This window comes from Gobius niger (genome assembly GCF_951799975.1).
Source record: "Gobius niger genome assembly, chromosome: 1".
Classification (NCBI taxonomy): domain Eukaryota; kingdom Metazoa; phylum Chordata; class Actinopteri; order Gobiiformes; family Gobiidae; genus Gobius; species Gobius niger.
The window spans coordinates 69,355,057-69,372,995 of record NC_136852.1 but is presented as its reverse complement, the minus strand read 5'-3'; the positions used below and the strand labels follow the sequence as shown (position 1 = coordinate 69,372,995).

Here is a 17,939-nt window from a genome sequence, read left to right as displayed (position 1 = left end):
ACACATTGATTTACAATACAATATTACTCATATTAAAATAACATCAGTAAATGTCATGGATTTGAAGACTCACATCGATCAAATCGTCGAAAGTCCTCATGTGCTTCTGTAGTTCAGATGGTTGCCCTGGGTCTACACGGGTAACACGGCTGAACTCCTCAGGCGTCATTAGTCTCCACGTTGGTCTCCCCTGGTCGTCTTCTTCCTTTGTGAAATAGTAGTTAGAGAACAGTCCGTCCTGAATCATGTCATCAGGAGGCATTCCCAGCAGGTCCACCATCATCTTCATGGATTGATATCCGGAGGCAGGAAACAGGTGCTCCTCTAGAAGTAGTAAGCCCAGTGTGGAGCCCAGGCCAACCATGTCGATGGGAACACCAAACTCGCAGCCCATAGTCACCTCTGGAGCCCTGTATCCAGCGGGCTGCTTCTTCTGCCCCTGTCGAACCTCCGCGATGGGCCGTGCCAGGCCAAAGTCGATAAGTTTGACCCTGAAAGGCTCCAGCCTCCTGTCGGTCAGCATCACGTTATCTGGCTTTAGGTCGGAGTGGATCACACCGGCGTCTTTCAGGGCGTCAAAGGCCACCAAGAGCTGCTGCGCTATAGGCCGGATCTCACTGGGAGACAGCGCGCACTTATGTTCGATGACCAGGTCCCACAGACTGATGTCCAGCATCTCAAACACGAGGCAGGTGAGGCCCATGTGTTCGAAGCGCTCTTTGAAGCTGACCACGTTACAGCGGTCACTGTCCAGTTCACCGATCCTCTCCAGCATTCGCACCTGCAAAACCAAACACCGTGAGACGTGTGCATTCATTAGTGTAGCTTAAACCTGTGTTCATTATAACTACTGAAATATTATGTCTATTATGGCAGCTTCATAAACGTAGGCTACGATGCAAACAGCTGTATAGACATTGTCTCGTTCGCCCACTGTTTCTTAAACATTACGTTAAAACTGAGAAAATGCAAATAATGAACTCTGATTTACATTTGTATTAGTGAAATATGAGCCTTGATAATGAGAAGTAGATGGAGATTTGAATATGTCATCCTCTGACACTTTTACGCACGAGTTTATACAGATTTCTGTTGGAAAATTGTTGATTCAAGACTCTGTTAAGATCATGTTTAGTTTAGATCCAGTTTTCCAAACATAAATAATATGCAGACTATATATAGGCTATGTAAATGTCTTATAACGATATCAGCGTCCATCACGATGATTCACTGTAGTCAACAGATAATTAAGGGGACCTCGCTCAACCCTAGTTCTGCCTTTCAGGTTTGTTTTCAGAGCATTTCCAATTCCATTTCGGTGACTAAAGTTATATTTAATCTTTGTCTAAAGCTAAACTAAGATACGTTGTTAAAATGAACCGTGGTTTAGACGTAATCCTGGTAAATAAGTGTGATCTTACCTCTTCCTCTGCTTCCTGGATGGCTGCTGGATTCTTCAGCACCTTCACGGCCACTCTCTCCATCGTGTCCAAGTTCAGGCCCTCCACCACCTTCCCGAAACAGCCCTCACCGAGAGACCTCACCACAGAGTACGTGGCAGTGCGTCCACGGAGCCTCTGACCCACGGTTATATCTGCAATGAGAACAAAAACACAAAGAGTTCACTCCAAAAGCACTTAGAAAGGCTGAAGGACGTCGCCGTGATGTTAGGCGACGCAGCTCCATGAAAAACCACAACATCTAGACAAATAATTGCACTGATTTCTCGCTCATACGGCCTAACATTGAAACTTCAAACATGTTCCTGTTCTGGTTACATTTGAGCCTTGTCTTGGTCATATTTTCGTCTTGTTTTGACACAATTTGACCTTTTTTAACCAGGAAAGTCCCACTAAGATGAAGAATCTATTTTTCAGGAGGAAACATGCCCGTGCCCACAAATACATCAGCTTCATGACTTAAAACAACATTTAGACCGTAACTACTTTGTCAAATTCACCTTTAATAGCAAATTAGATCATATTTGACGCTTTTTTGCTTTGAAAACACAAGATAATGCGTTCACCGACTGTAAACGCACAAAACCAGTTTAAACATGCACGTTCTCCACAAAAAGATACTCACCTCCGGCCTCCATCGTCTCCGTCATTCTCACGAGATGAAAGATCTGTATCGTTTTGCGAAATACAATCTTTCTGGAAGAGTTTTGTCGAAAGCAAAGAAACGTATGTGTCGCTCAAAGCAAATGTTCTGACGAAGTGTGAAATGTCAGCTGTGGCTCGGAACATCTAAACATCCCAGTGAAGATCCAACCAATCAGAGAAGCATTCTAGAACAGAGGCGCCATATCAACGATCACCATGGTAACTAAAGGGACTAGATGGAACTTGTCATTGTTAGGCTCACTACTGCCACCTCAGGTCTTATGTGTAACTGCAGTTTCTATATTAAGCTTTGGGCCAACAACTTTTTGAGTGAGTGCAGTTGTGGTGAACAGGTCTGGGCTCATTCTACACATTAGGACATTGCTGGAGCAAGTGGGGGGTAGAAAATACATGATTTAGACATTTTAAAACTCCGTCTAGTCCCTTTAAGTAGATTAGTGTATTTGAAACTTGCTTTATTAATGTGAGGTTTTGATTGTTTGCCGTGGTTCTAAGATAAATGTATAGGCCGACCTGAAGTGTCAACATTAGTTAAATGAAACACGATGCAATAACTCTCTAGTATGGAAGCCTGTTTCCGCCATGTTAAAAAATAAAAGCCCAACGGGAAGTCGAAATTACGAGATTTAAAGTCATAATTTTGTGTTTAAAACACAAAATTACGAGTTTAAATCTCAAAATTACGACTTTTAAATCTCAAAATTTCGAGATGTAAACTCGGAATTTCGAGTTTTTCAAATCCGTGATCATAGACGTCAGTACGGCAGGAACAGCGGAACCACTGGTGCAGATGTAAACAAACCGTCATGGAGGATTAGCTTCATCGTGTTGTGAACCGGATCACACAGAAGTGTTTATTTTACCTCAACACCCAGGATTAAAAGCAGTGACCAGAAAACTGATTAAAAATGCTGTATCCACGATAGGAATGTGTTTAGGCCTTGATGATGCATGGGCATTCCCAAAGCTAATGCTACGATCGTAGCATCATGAACTTCGATGAACTTCGGATGATCATGATCATGTGAAAATGTGAAATATGCATGAATAAAGTCAATAAACTACATAAAGCATCACTTTAACAACGATCACACACTGAGCCGGGCTGGTTGATTTTGCAGTTTATTACTCACACTTCATGTACAATTGGCCATAGCCGATTGCTTAGCACCCGCAGCTAACTAGCTTCTTAGCAGCTCTAGCATCCAGCTCCAATAATGGATCTTGTGGAATTAAGTATTATACACTAAAAACGTCAATAAAGCCAGTAACCACATAATACAGCCTTGAAGATTATCACACACTGGGTCGGGATTGACACATTTATGGTTACTTGCAGACTTTTTTTTTTATCAATAATGACGCCGATTGCACATGCTAACCGGGCAAACAAGCCATTGTCCACCGGCATCGCCCTTTTATCAAGCGGGGAGTCCATAGGGGGGGTCCATAGGACATGGCAGAGGCAAAGAGGCACGAGTTTGCCCCAAAATAGCAGTTGCTTTTCAGGCATGATATGATTCCAAGATACGTCTCGGCCAGATCGAGCTCCACAGTTCAGACGCATCAGACAGGAAAGAGAAAGGCAACAACATCCGGATTTTCAAAGTAAAATAGGGCTGACGTCTATGATTACGGATCTTAAAAACTCGTAATTCCGAGTTTAAATCTCGAAATTCCGAGTTTTAAAAGTCGTAATTTCGAGATTTAAACTCGAAATTTTGTGTTTTAAACACAAAATGATGACTTTAAATTTCGTAATTTCGACTTCCCGTTGGGCTTTTATATTTTAACATGGCGGAAACGGGCTTCCATGCTCTAGTGCAGGGGTTCTCAAACTTTTTTTTCTCTGGGGGCCACATTATCGTTCCTGACTGTGATGGGGGCCGGGCGGGGTTGGCTATAACATAGAATTGTATAACCCAGACCAAAATGCAGTCTCTATATTAAGCTTGTGCATGACGGCACAAATTAACACCTTTTTGAGCGACAGTGCAGGATTTTAGAGGCGGTTGAGGTGAGTCCCTCATAAAAACAAACTTAGAACTCTAGAAAGTTTGGAGTCTGTAGGAGCTACTAAAGTGGTGATATTGTTGCAAGAGTGTAAGGATCATTTTGAGAAAATGGCTCCCTCTGTGTGTATATTTCTTCCGTCTTTAGCCATGGCTGTCTCCCAGAAAGGAAATGACCATGTTTGGATAACAGTGGGCTGGCCGATATATCGATATTTAAGATGTATCGACATATTTTTAAATGAGACATGGAATTTTGTCAACTGTAGCACTTTGAGATGTGTTTTTCATATGTAAAGTGCAATACAAATAAAATTTATTATTATTATTATTAATTAGACCATATGGCATATCGGGATATTTCAAATTCAGATAAGCTATCAAGTTACCAAAAAGAAACAGGTCATCTCAAGCTGATTTTAAAAAGTTAATCTTAAAACTGAGCACTTTATTTTGTTATCCCTTTATTTATAAATGCTGCCCTCAGAAAAAGATTGCCCTATTTTATTTTCTAGGCTATTTTTACATGTGCACCTTACAGAGCTTTGTTACACAATATACACCACATTTTATAGTGAGTTTTCAATAAAACTGCTCGTATTTGACTGAACATTTCATTTCACAGCTCTCACTTTGCGGAAAAAATATCGGGATATATATCACAAATCAATATTCAACCAAAATATATCGGGATATGACTTTTAGTCCATATCGCTCAGCCCTAGTGTAAACCAAACATGCCAGTATTTGTGTATAAATAAGCTTTGGGAAAATGGCTGGTGCATCGCGGTGTTGAAATCTCTGACTCACGAGTTTACTAAACATCAAAGAATCAACATCGTAAAGAGAACTTTCATCTTTTTTTATGCTCTGATGTTAAAACTTAAGATGTTAATGTACAAACCTATCTGAAAATCTCAACATTGACGACTGCATAAATAATCAGTGTCTCATATTTGACTGCCTTTATTCAGCGTTTCCATGGAGACGAGCCGGAGTCGTCCTCATGCTGGCACGGTGGCACAGTGGTTAGCCCTCGTACTCCTGGACGGGGCTTTTCTGTGTGGAGTTTGCATGTTCTCCCCGTGTCTGTGTAGGTTTCCTCCGGGTACTCTGGTTTCTCCTACCACTTAAAGGCATGTACAATAGGTCCCTCTCTGGGGCCACAAAATAATCTCAATCTCAGTGGGACTTTCCTACGTTATTTTTCAGGTATTTTTTATCAATAGAAGAAAATCTCAAAAAAACCCATGCTTGTATTTCATGTGTGTCAGGTTAAATGTTACGCAGTGTGGCTTTAACACATGTTGGAGCTGAGGATTTTGGACTGATGATGATGATGATGATGATTGCAATGAGGATGGAGATGAAGTTCATATCAATGATGCAGGACAAATGTGTGGGAGACCCAGAACCCATTACATAGATCCTTAATATATACATTATTTCTCATCTCGAAAACAGGACAATTTATTGTGACACTTTGCCCATGTGCAGGGTAGATTTTTAGTTTAAACAAGTTTTAAAATACTCCCTCACCCCTGCCATATGTGCTCCTTCCACTAATTTAAACAGTTTTTTATTTATTTTTCAATATACTCTTTACCCTCCATTTGTACCAGATGCTACAACCAACTCCTGACTCAATGAGACAATCATGACTGTGAGATCACTCTCACATGGCTTTAGCTTACCAGCTCAAAGACTGATATTACATTTTACAGAAACTAATCACATACTTGCTTAAAAAAATTAAATAAAACATACACTTGAAAAATCAGTCAGATCCTTTTTTGTGTGTGTAAATGAAAACATAATACAAGAAGTCAAAATCATCTTTGAAGATCTTTATTAAAGAACAGAAGCCACTTGTAGATGTTTGAGGGACTTTTAGCCCCTGATAGTTCATTAAAACATTTGCCCCGCCAAGAACCACCAGGCCCAGCTCACTATTTATTTATTTATTTATATATACAATACAATACAATACAATACAATCAACATAGTTACAATTGAAGAGCTTTTAGTGCTAATTCGCAGCTCATGTCACGATCACATCAAGACTAAACCATGTCTGCAAAGGTCCTATAATCGACCTATGTGGAGCTGTTTAAATCACAACTAAACCAGAAATAGCACCTTTTCTAAGAAATTATCACTAAATAAAACAAATAAGTCTGAAATTACAGATGCCACCAGAACAAGCCAGTTATCACCAGTGGTTCAAATACGACAGACTGCTCTAGTAAATTTACAATATTATGTTTTTGAATAGATTTGGTCTGAACTTGGCTGTGTAGTTGTGTAGTTTTCTACCCGGGCTGTGTATCTAGTGTTTGTTACCCCTACCTTTAGAAAATCATACAACATGGATTCCCCCAAAACAAAGCCTCGCCTGAGACAGGTGCATGCCACATCTTTGAACCCCTGACCTCACGACGGATCAGACAAATGCCATTCTGCTTAACACAAGCAGCTAGCTGTCCTCTCCGTCTGAAAGTCGGGGCCTCGATGCAACAGTCACCTGTGGATCAGGTGTGACTGTGTTAGGGTGAGTTCACATGTTTGGTCCCTGTAGCTCCAATTATTTTACCCCTAAGTGTTTGTATTGGTTTGGTCTGAAATGATTTGGCTGTGTATGTTGTTACTCCTATCTTAGAGGAAGTGTTGTCCCCAAACGTATGACTATTAGCCCGAGTCTGAAGAAATGTCCAGAGATATTGACCCTTCGACCGTCACTGTCCAAGCCCACGGAGAGAAGCAAATCAAAGCACAGAACAAAGCCTCACCTGAGACAGGTGCATGCCACATCTTTAAACCCCTGACCTCACGATGGATCAGATAAATGCCATTCTGCACAAGCAGCTGGCTGTCCTCTCCGTGTGGAAGTCGGGGCCTCGATGCAACAGTCACCTGTGTGGAGGTGTGACTCTGTTCTGCGGCGTTCACACTCGGTCCATCTGAAGTGAGTCCTGCTGCACTTCCTGGGAATGACCTGCTCAAAAGAAGCAGGATGTTCCCGGGAAGCACATCAGGGTTCGCTTCAAATGGACCGAGTGTGAACGCACCCTAAGAGCCGCCCTTTTCCTCCTGGGTCCCAGACGAGGACGACGAAGGCTCTAGCAACAACTCCAGACTGAAGCCATGATAAGTTAAACCTCACAAATACCACAACCAAGGCCAATTCTCTGCCATGAACCACCTTGTCGACTAATAGACTCTCAACGTCCACTATTCTGCTCCTCTTTTCATCCTGGCTCTGAGGGCGGAGAATTGGGACTGTATCCTGATTGGCTAACCGTGGAGCCTCTAAATTACCTAATCTTTCCTCTGTTTCATCCTTTTCATTTGTCACTACATCCATAGGCCAGGACATGCAGCTATTATAAGTTAAAGTGATGCAAACAGCTTTGTTAAGGCCTGATTTCTCTGAAGTCCCAATTAATATAGGACTGTCAGACTGGCGACTTAAACCACTTGGACCAGCAGCATCGGTTTTCTCCATCTCATCACATACTCCACAGAAACCACCGCATGCATCAACATTTGCTGAACTAAGGTGGATTTCTTCGCTGTAGGAAAAGTCATTTATTACTTTCTTTGCTTGTAATATAGCAGTACTTTCACTAAAGCCCTCAAGAGTTGAAACAATGCTTGCATCGCCAAATAAACTGGTTGCAGTGTGGGATTTGACATAGTTTGATTTAGCTGTGTCCCTCAAGGCTTTGGTAAGTAGCACCTTACCACATGAGACATCTAAGTCTGCATTTACACCCAAGGACCTGGTGGCCTGGCCATCAGCAGGCAGGGATTCTGAATCTGAGATGGGACAATTCTTGGCAATTGGACTATTCTTGGCAATGGCCTTGTCAAAAGCATCTTTCTCCTGTAACTGTGGAACTGGACTAAAAGTGATTTCTTCAAGAGATGGATGAGATGGATTTCTAGTTGGTGTAATATTATGTAAAGGTGAGTTCTGATGAGCAACGTCACTGCCTAGACCTGAATCCACGTCGACATCTCTGTCAGATAAACTGATATTATGGTCTTTGACAAAGAGCGAAGAAACAATCTGAGATTTAAGAATATCCCTGAGCTCTACAGTAAGTAACACCTCACTGCCCAAAACATCTAAGTCTGCAACTTCACCCAAGAACCTGGTGGTTTGGCTAACAGGCGGGACAGGGACAGTTTCATCATCATCTGAACTGTCCACATCGGCATCAGGAGGTCGTTCTCCTTCAGAGGAACCGATTACAATTTCCTCATCATAATGTTGCTGGATGTGCAGAGGCTCCCGTCTCTGCTGAACTGGATGGTCAAGCTTCGTGCTCGACTGACTTGACGGTCGTTCTTCTGGGCTGGTAGACCTGTCTTCTTCATGTAACCCATCTCTCTGATAGAAAGGCTCCACAGCTCTGGCGAGAATCCCAACAGGCGATTCAGAGGCAGAGGGCGAGGAATCCCGACTTGAACCTTCGTGTCGGGCGTCGTCTGGAGCCCCCGGCGATTGTTCTCCTCTGTGGCCGTCAGACTCAGCGGGATTATAAGGCTGCATCACAGATTCAGCAGACCTTGAGCTGAAAAACAATCGATTTGATGAATTAGTAACAGCATTTTTGAAAAACTCCAAATATGAAATTATTTTTAAGGCAACATTGCTTCATATTTTGGCCCTTTGTCATTTAAAGTCACCTGACTTGATCACACAATCAAGTGAGACTTTTGGATTTAGTTATATTGGGCAAAGTGAAATTATACTTCTTGAAAAGAGTAAATTATTAATAATTATTAATCCCAGATAAGAAGAGAACAAAACATTGGCCTAAAGTAACCCCATGAAGGACTTCAGGGTAATGTTGCTTTAAAACTGAAGTAACATTTGATTGAAACGTGACACTTACTAATCACTGTCCTCTGTCAGGTGGGTCATGGTGATGAATGCGTGCTGCAGCGCCTGCTTTGGGGTCAGTCTGAGTCTGGGGTCCACGGTCAGCAGCCCTTTGAGGAAGTCCACAAACACTCGGAGGTCCTCAAGCTGCTCTGGGTCGTCGATTATAAATAACTGCCATGAGAAAACAAAAAGACACGAGTTAGATTTTGAGCCGCATGTATTCACAATAAAATAATTAAAATAATATCTATTATGGACTTGAACACTCACATCGATGAAATCGTCGAAAGTCTTCATGTGCTTCTGTAGTTTAGATGGTTCCCCTGGGTTTCGACGGGTAACACGGCTGAATTCTTCAGGCGTCATTAGTCTCCAGGTTGGTCTCCGCTGGTCATCTTCTTCCTTTGTGAAATAGTACTTAGAGTACACTCCGTCCTGGATCATGTGGTCAGGAGGCATTCCCAGCAGGTCCACCATCATCTTCACTGACTGATATCTGGAGTGTGGAAACAGGTTTTGCTCGAGAAGTAGAAAAGCCAATGTGCCGCCCAGGCCCCACATGTCGACGGGAACGTCACACACACAGCCCAAAGTCACTTCCGGAGCCCTGTATGCATCAGGCTGCATTCTCACTCCCTGCTCTAGCTCAGAGGTGGGCTGTGCCAGGCCAAAGTCGATCAGTTTGACCCTGTACGGCTCCAGCTTCAAGTTGACCAACATGACGTTATCTGGCTTGAGGTCGGTGTGGATCACGCCGACGTCTTTCAGGGCGTCGAAGGCCACCAAGAGCTGCTGCGCTATAGGCCGGACTTCATTGAGAGAAGGTATGGACTTCTGGTCGATGACGAGGTCCCACAGACTGATGTCCAGCATCTCAAAGACGAGGCAGGTGAGGCCCATGTGATCGAAGCGCTCTTTGAAGCTGACCACGTTACAGCGGTCACTGTCCAGTTCACCGATCCTCTCCAGCATTCGCACCTGCAAAACCAAACACTGTGAGACGTGTCCGGCATTCATTAGTGTAGCTTCAACCTGTGTTAATGTTAATTACTATAATATTATATCATCCTATTTGCTGACTTTAAATAAACAAAACTAATGTCACAGACGTTGATGATGTTAATCTACAGATATTTATGGTTGAACAAAAAAGACTAAATAAAAATGTCTCTATGTTTGCATATAATAATAGTCAAAAGATTAAAACTAAAGCAAAATTAACATCAGTCACCGGTTCTGAATAAATGATTGAAATAAATCCGATCTTACCTCGTCCTCCGCTTCCCTGATGGCTGCAGGATTCTTCAGCATTTTCACAGCCACTCTCTCCATCGTGTCCACGTTCATTCCCTCCACCACCATGCCGAAAGAGCCCTCGCCAAGAAACCTCACCACAGAGTACGTGGCGTTGTGTCCACGGAGCCTCTGACCCACGGTTACATCTGCAATGAGAACAAAAGAACAAAGTGAACAACCAAATTACCTTTGAACACACACACAAAACCACAGTCACATCTAAACTCACAACAAGATTTAAAACATGAACAAAATTTATTAAAAATGCTAATTTTTACAAACGTTACTCACCAGAAACCTCTAGACGCGTTGTCTGTTCCTCATCATTTTGCTGGATGAGCCGGGGCTCACATGGACTGGCCACATAGACGTCATCAGGCTGTGAAAACACCCGTATCACAGGAGAGTCGTCAGAGGAGTCAGATGTTACGAGTGGATCAGAAACATATCCACTGTCCGGGCCGGTCCTGTTTCGGAGGTCACTCTGTGGAAGGTCTCCTTCAGAGGAACTGGTTTCAATTTCCTCATCAAAATGCTGGTTGATGTGGACGGGGTAAACCTCGTGAGGGACAGTACTTTCTGATGGTACCGAGCTTTCTGTATCTTTCTCTGACATGGCATCTGTATCTGAGATTTCCCCTTCAGAAACCCTTATTAGCATTTCTACACTGTCTTCTTTCTTGATGATCCATTGATTTGAACCTGATTGTCCTTCATCGTCACTTGAACTGTCTTCATAGGCGTCAGAAGACAGTTCTCCTTCAGAGGAACTGACTTCAATTTCCTCATCAAAATGTTGGTTTACGTGGACGGGGTAAACCTCGTGAGGGACAGTACCTTCTGATGGTGCTGATCTTTCTGTATCTTTCTCTGACATGTCATCTGTATCTGAGATTTCCCCTTCAGAAATCCTTAAAAGAACTTCTAAACCGTCTTCTTTCTTCGTGATCCAATGACTTGAACCTGATTGAGCTTCATCGTCACTTGAACTGTCTTCATAGGCGTCAGAAGACGGTTCTCCTTCAGAGGAACTGACTTCAGTTTCCTCTTCAAAACCTTGGTTGACGTGGACGGGGTAAACCTCCTCTGGCTGTGAAGAAGAGTGATCAGTGGAGAGACTGGTCAGTTCTTCTGAGCTGGAAGAACTCTCATCTTCACATAATCCCAAGTCCAGAGCGAATGGCTCCACGGCTCTGTTGAAAATCCCTTCAGACGACGCAGTGTCCGAGGTCCAGGAATCCTCACTGGAACCTTTGCGTTGGGCGCTGTCTGGAGACGCCGTTGGTTGTCCTCTGTGGTGGACGTCAGACTCAGTGGAAATAAAACGCTGCATCCTGAGTTTACAAATCGCTGAGCTGAAAAACAAAGAATATAGAAATTAATATTTTGCACAAAATAACCAGAAATATTATATTATTTTAAGGCAATGCTTTGTAATTTACATCCACTAAACTCGGGTACACAGTCTACTCTGTCTGATGTTTGTTGCTTTCAGATTTAGTTGAGTAAATTATATTAGCAGATTATACTTGATGAGGGAAAAACATAGATTTGGTCTAAACTGACTTTAAGGCAATGTTGCTTTAAAACTGAAGTAACATTTGATTAAAACGTGACACTTACTAATCGCTGTCCTCTGTCAGGTGGGTCATGGTGATGAATGCGTGCTGCAGCGCCTCCTTTGGGGTCAGTCTGAGTCTGGGGTCCACGGTCAGCAGCCCTTTGAGGAAGTCCACAAACACTCGGAGGTCCTCAAGCTGCTCTGGGTCGTCGATTATAAATATCTGCAACGGGAAAACAAACAGACACGAGTTAGATTTACAGCCACACATTGATTTACAATACAATTTTACTCATATTAAAATAACATCAGTAAATGTCATAGATTTGAAGACTCACATCGATCAAATCGTCGAAAGTCCTCATGTGCTTCTGTAGTTCAGATGGTTCCCCTGGGTCTACACGGGTAACACGGCTGAACTCCTCAGGCGTCATTAGTCTCCACGTTGGTCTCCCCTGGTCGTCTTCTTCCTTTGTGAAATAGTACTTAGAGAACAGTCCGCCCTGAATCATGTCGTCAGGAGGCATTCCCAGCAGGTCCACCATCATCTTCATGGATTGATATCCGGAGGCAGGAAACAGGTGCTCCTCTAGAAGTAACAAGGACAGTGTGGAGCCCAGGCCAAACGTGTCGATGGGAACACCAAACTCGCAGCCCAGAGTCACCTCTGGAGCCCTGTATCCAGCGGGCTGCTTCCTCTGCCCCTGTCGAACCTCCGCGATGGGCCGTGCCAGGCCAAAGTCGATCAGTTTGACCCTGAAAGGCTCCAGCCTCCTGTCGGTCAGCATCACGTTATCTGGCTTTAGGTCGGAGTGGATCACACCGGCGTCTTTCAGGGCGTCAAAGGCCACCAAGAGCTGCTGCGCTATAGGCCGGATCTCACTGGGAGACAGCGCGCACTTATGTTCGATGACCAGGTCCCACAGACTGATGTCCAGCATCTCAAACACGAGGCAGGTGAGGCCCATGTGTTCGAAGCGCTCTTTGAAGCTGACCACGTTACAGCGGTCACTGTCCAGTTCACCGATCCTCTCCAGCATTCGCACCTGCCAAACCAAACACCGTGAGACGTGTCCGGCATTCATTAGTGTCGCTTAAACCTGTGTTCATTATACCAACTGAGAGACAAAAATGCAAAGATCAGAGCAATGTAATTTGATGTTTTTTATTTTATAATATATGAAAGAGAAGTTGAGTTCTGCCTAAGGTTGTTTGGATTCATCGTGATGGATGAACGAACATCACGATGGAGAGCCACCATCGTGAAAAACGTATTTCTGACCGCACGAAGCAGCATCACTGTTTAACACCACGTGGCTCCGCTTTGCTTTTCACACGGCAACTGAACAACTTTAAAGAACCGCGATGGATCTCACATCGGAGCTAACTGAGAGCACATGGATTTGGATATTCTCACGAAGGACTTAGAGAGGAGAGAGAGGAGAGGCGCGGTGCAGCAGCTTCAGAAACGCTACGATGCAAACAGCTGTATAGACATTGTCTCGTTCGCCCACTGTTTCTTAAACATTACGTTAAAACTGAGAAAATGCAAATAATAAGCTCTGATTTACATTTGTATTAGTGAAATATGAGCCTTGATAATGAGGAGCAGATGGAGCTTTGAATAAGTCGTCCTCTGACACTTTTACGCACAAGATTGTGCAGATTTCTGTTGGAAAATTGTTGATTTTCATAATTTTTTGTTTAAATCCATTTTTCCTAACTTAAATAACATACAGTCTATATATAGGCTATGTAAATGTCTTATAACGATATCAGTAGTCAACAGATAATTAAGGGGACCTCGCTCAACCCTAGTTCTGCCTTTCAGGTTTGTTTTCAGAGCATTTCCAATTCCATTTCAGTGACTAAACTTATATTTAATCTCTGTCTAAAGCTAAACTAAGATACGTTGTTAAAATGAACCGTGGTTTAGATGTAATCCTGGTAAATAAGTGTGATCTTACCTCTTCCTCTGCTTCCCGGATGGCTGCTGGATTCTTCAGCACCTTCACGGCCACTCTCTCCATCGTGTCCACGTTGAGGCCCTCCACCACCTTCCCGAAACAGCCCTCACCGAGAGACCTCACCACAGAGTACGTGGCAGTGCGTCCACGGAGCCTCTGACCCACGGTTATATCTGCAACGAGAACAAAAACACAAAGAGTTCACTCCAAAAGCACTTAGAAAGGCTGAAGGACGTCGCCGTGATGTTAGGCGACACAGCACCATGAAAAACCACAACATCTGGACAAATAATTGCACTGATTTCTCACTCATACGGCCTAACATTGAAACTTCAAACATGTTCCTGTTCTGGTTACATTTGAGCATTGTCTTGTCATATTTTCGTTTTGTTTTGACACAATTTGACTTGTATTTAACCAGGAAAGTCCCACTAAGATGAAGAATCTATTTTTCAGGAGGAAACATGCCCGTGCCCACAAATACAGCAGCTTCATGACTTAAAACAACATTTAGACCGTAACTACTTTGTCAAATTCACCTTTAATATCAAATTAGATCAAATTTGACGCTTTTTTGCTTTGAAAACACAAGATAACGCGTTCACCGACTGTAAACGCACAAAACCAGTTTAAACATGCACGTTCTCCACAAAAAGATACTCACCTCCGGCCTCCATCGTCTCCGTCATTCTCACGCGATGAAAGATCTGTATCGTTTTGCGAAATACAATCTTTCTGGAAGAGTTTTGTCGAAAGCAAAGAAACGTACGTGTCGCTCAAAGCAAATGTTCTGACGAAGTGTGAAACGTCAGCTGTGGCTCGGAACATCTAAACATCCAGTGAAGATCCAACCAATCAGAGAAGCGTTCTAGAACAGTGGCGCCATATCAACGATCACCATGGTAACTAAAGGGACTAGATGGAACGTGTCATTTGTATGCTCACTACTGCCACCTCAGGTCTTATATGTAACTGCAGTTTCTATATTAAGCTTCAGACCCAAAGTAACAGCTTTTTGAGTGAGTGAAGTTGTGGTGAACAAGTCTGAGCACATTCTACACATTAAACTCTAAACTCTGTATAGTCCCTTTAAATCAGGGGTGTCCAAAGTGCGGCCCACGGGCCAAATGTGGCCCTCAGACCAATTTTTGGTGGCCCTCGGGCTTCTTGCTGAATCGGTTTCACATTATCAGAGATGGTCCTTTTTATTTAATATGTAATAATTCAACACAATTCTAACCTAACAACTAGCATTTTATTGTGAGACAGAGCTGGCATTAAGGTCTTAAGCATAAATAAAGGCATGAGGCACAATTTAAACCTCTGCTAGTCGAAGGTTTTGCAGAGATAACCACCGACCTATGGCCCTTTACCCCGTGTACGCTCCAATATGTGGCCCCTCATGAAAAAAGTTTGGACACCCCTGCTTTAAATGTATCAGTGTATTTGAAAGTTGTTTCATTAATGGGGAATTATTTAATTTGTTGATTTAGATCAGTGGTTCCCAACCTGGGAGGAGGGGCCCTCCAGGGGGGTCCAGAGCTTTGCCTGGTCAGAGGGTCAGGTCATAAATGACTTTATTTGAGCAAAATAAATCATCAAATATGACTGAGTAAGGACTACAGGGGCATTAAAGGGGCTGGATGCAAGTTAGCCATTTTAAACTCACTACTGCCACCTCAGGCCATACGTGTAACTGCACCTTCTATATTAAGCTCGTGCATGACGGCACTTCGGACCCGAATGAACACCTTTTTGAGAGACAGCGCAGGATTTTAGAGGCAGTTGTGGTGAACAGGTCTGGGCTCTTTCTACACATTAGGATTGTTGGAACATGTAGAGGGAGAAAAATACTTAATTTTAACATTTTTAAACTCTGTATAGTCCCTTTAAACACTACAATTTCAGTTCATTTGTTTGAAATAAATACTTATTATTATAGCACGCACAGGGGGGGCTTCAAGGGAAAAAGCCACTGATTTAGATGTTGATTCCCAAAGTCCGGGACATCGCAGCCCTTCATCGATACAAAAAGTGTCTTGGGGCCACCCATTACTGATAATTTACTCTATTCAAAGGATTTTTTTTTAATCCTACTGCTAAAATTACATTAAAATCAACATATAGCAATGACTTTTGGCAACGTGTGCACTTTTCCCACAGAGCTGTCCGTTCTCTGTCTATGGTGCTGACATTTGTCCGTTCTCTGTCTATGGGGCTGACATTTGTCTGTTCTCTGTCCGTGGTGCTGACATTTGTCTGTTCTCTGTCTATGGGGCTGACATTTGTCCGTTCTCTGTCCGTGGTGCTGACATTTGTCCGTTCTCTGTCCGTGGTGCTGACATTTGTCTGTTCTCTGTCTATGGGGCTGACATTTGTCCGTTCTCTGTCCGTGGTGCTGACATTTGTCTGTTCTCTGTCTATGGGGCTGACATTTGTCCGTTCTCTGTCCGTGGTGCTGACATTTGTCCGTTCTCTGTCCGTGGTGCTGACATTTGTCTGTTCTCTGTCTATGGGGCTGACATTTGTCCGTTCTCTGTCCGTGGTGCTGACATTTAGGCGAGTGGCCTATTTTAGTACTTTTTTAACTTCTCCCGTTACTACTTTGATGTGTAGTGGGTGAATGTGAAAGTAAAGTGCAAAGTGGTTCTGATCACAACATTGCTATAATAAAGTGGCACCTGTTTGATAACTGCAGTTATTCAAAATACAGCACAATATCTACGTCCAATACTTTTGTATGAAAAGGGCTTCATAATTATAATGTATTTGTTCATTTAACTAATATAGCAATAAACATTTTCAACACCTTTCCCGGGGGTTCTGTTAGGTTACTATAGATTAAAACATTTTTTTTACCAAGTCAAGGAATACTTTACACGTGGGAACAACTCGATTTGAGCCACAGTTTGAGCTCTGATAAAGATGTTAATATTAGTGCAGTCTGAGTTCAGTGTCGCCCCCTGGAGGAAAAGCTGGACTGTCCAAAAGATTTACTGAACTTTGGGAGCTCAGATTTACATGTTTCACATTTTACTTTGTTTCACTGAAAGTACGTATTAAAAATTGGTAAATGGAGTGAGTTAAAACATGAGTCACTGATTCATGGGAAATGTTCTTCCAAATGAAACAACCTCTTGATGCTGATGTCAGTGGACTGTACCATTAGTTTGTGGAGGGGTTTTGTCATCCTGTAACAAAACTGGATATTTCATAGAGATATTTGTGTAGTTCTGATGCAGATTAACACACATTTTGAAGATGAGAAGTCACAAAGAGTTAAATATTCTAAATGATGTGATGTAATGGTCGTCTTTAAACAGTGTGCTATGGTTGTAGCATTTTATTTCCTTTGACGTAAACGATTTGGCAAAGTGTCCCATAAACCAGATCTTTTCATTAGTGCAGATGTTAATATAAGTGACACTTGGTACTTACAGTGGAAATTCTAGGTACTTATGGAGGTCCTTACAGTGGTAAATACTAGTAATAATAGTGGTTCTTCTAGGTACTTATTGTGGTACTTACAGTGGTAATTCTAGGTACTTATTGTGGTACTTACAGTGGTGCTTATGGCGGTACTTACAGTGGTAATTCTAGGTACTTATTGTGGTCCTTACAGTGGTAAATACTAGTAATAATAGTGGTTCTTCTAGGTACTTATTGTGGTACTTACAGTGGTAATTCTAGGTACTTATTGTGGTACTTACAGTGGTAATTCTAGGTACTTATTGTGGTACTTATGGTGGTACTTACAGTGGTAATTCTAGGTACTTAATGTGGTCCTTACAGTGGTAAATACTAGAAATAATAGTGGTACTTCTAGGTACTTATTGTGGTTCTTATCGTGGTACTTACAGTGGTAATTCTAGGTACTTATTGTGGTACTTAAAGGATACTATAGTGAGAATTACAAGTTATGTACGTCTAGAAACAGTGGTAACTCTTAGTAATGAAGGTTGTACTTCTTGTTTTCCCTAATGCTGTTTTATGTTGTTTTATAGTCACACAATCCTAGAAATTACTTCTGTTTGTAGAAGTACCACGTTTACTACTTATGAATTGCTGCTGTAGTATCCTTGA

General features: G+C 42.5%; 1 protein-coding gene across 2 annotated transcripts in view; it reads right to left on the bottom strand.

Annotated features, from left to right (window-relative positions):
- The window catches only part of qng1 (Q-nucleotide N-glycosylase 1), a 177,521-nt gene that overhangs the window by 94,346 nt on the left and 65,236 nt on the right, over positions 1-17,939 (bottom strand). The window lies entirely within an intron of this gene.